The sequence below is a fragment of the Apteryx rowi genome, unplaced genomic scaffold (genome assembly GCF_003343035.1).
Source record: "Apteryx rowi isolate R43461 unplaced genomic scaffold, aptRow1 scaffold_181, whole genome shotgun sequence".
Classification (NCBI taxonomy): domain Eukaryota; kingdom Metazoa; phylum Chordata; class Aves; order Apterygiformes; family Apterygidae; genus Apteryx; species Apteryx rowi.
In genome coordinates this window covers 23,765-25,033 of record NW_020448097.1, presented here as the reverse complement: position 1 = coordinate 25,033, position 1,269 = coordinate 23,765, and positions in this window count along the sequence as shown.

Here is a 1,269-nt window from a genome sequence, read left to right as displayed (position 1 = left end):
GACCCTGTTATGGAGGCCGGCGAGCTTGATTTTCCATAACAAGTAACCCATCCTCAGCTCCTTCAACCAGAAAAGATTCTCCTCCCTTTTGAGGTGGGAGTGAGGTTGGGAGATGTGCATTCAGGGCCTAAATGAAGAGCTCCAAGAGCAGAATGCTGTTGACAGTGTATCTCAAAGCATGGCTGGAATAAAGGTAAGTGACTGCCCCTCTTGTTTTGCTTCACTGTACACTTGAAACTCATTAATTAGGGATAAGAGTCTTATCCAGTGCTGACTTATTTTAAAATGAGGTGTTGGTGCCCTAATTTGCCCCTGCCATAGTCTAGGTTGCCAAACAGTATTCACTGTGGCTTGTGGTTCTCTGGTGATTAACACATCTGTGTTAGCTTAGCTCCAGTCTAAACATCACCGAGACCATATCAGAACAATATATGGTAAATGGTGAAATTGGAGCAGTGCAGGTAGTCTAACTCTTTCAAAGATGACTTTCATCTTTGAAAATAAGTGTCTGGACTGTCCAGTGGATTAAAGCAGTACGTGCAATCTAAACTTCAATACAGATCAGCTCTGCAAAACTTAAATGAGTCCAACTACAATTCCTGCCAATTAGTGTGCCTTCTTCTGTTACAGTCCTCAAGCTTGTTCTTTTTTCTTGCTTTCTAAGAACACAAGTCTCCAGACCATGGACTACACTGTCCCTAGCCAATCCTAGGGACTTGAGTGCTCTCCATAACCAGCTGCTCTGAAGGACAAACCTGTGCACTAAACATGCTGCCTCATTCCCAGTAGGCCAAAAACTGCTCTGGGGGTTGTCCAGCTCATGAGTCATGGGAGGAAGGCCTGCAAAGAGGTGCATGTGTCTGACCATAAATCCTGTTGTAGGGGCTTAAAGTTTCATGCTTTGTTGGGAGCACCTTCTGCCAGAAGCGCTATCCCTTAAAGCATCTGCACCTCTGCTGCTCCTGTTGAGTCTCTTATCCTGGACAAATCATGAGCACTACAAAGCAAGACCAAGGCTTTCACAGAATCACAGAATCGCTGAGGTTGGAAGGGACCTCTGGAGATCATCTAGTCCAACCCCCCTGCTCAAGCAGGGTCACCTAGAGCACATTGCACAGGATTGCATCCAGGCACGTTTTGAATATCTCCAGAGAAGGAGACTCCACCGCCTCTCGGGGCAACCTGTTCCAGTGCTCTGTCACCCTCACAGTGAAAAAGTTTTTCCTCATGTTCACATGGAAGTGTCTGTGTTTCAGTTTGTGCCCGTTG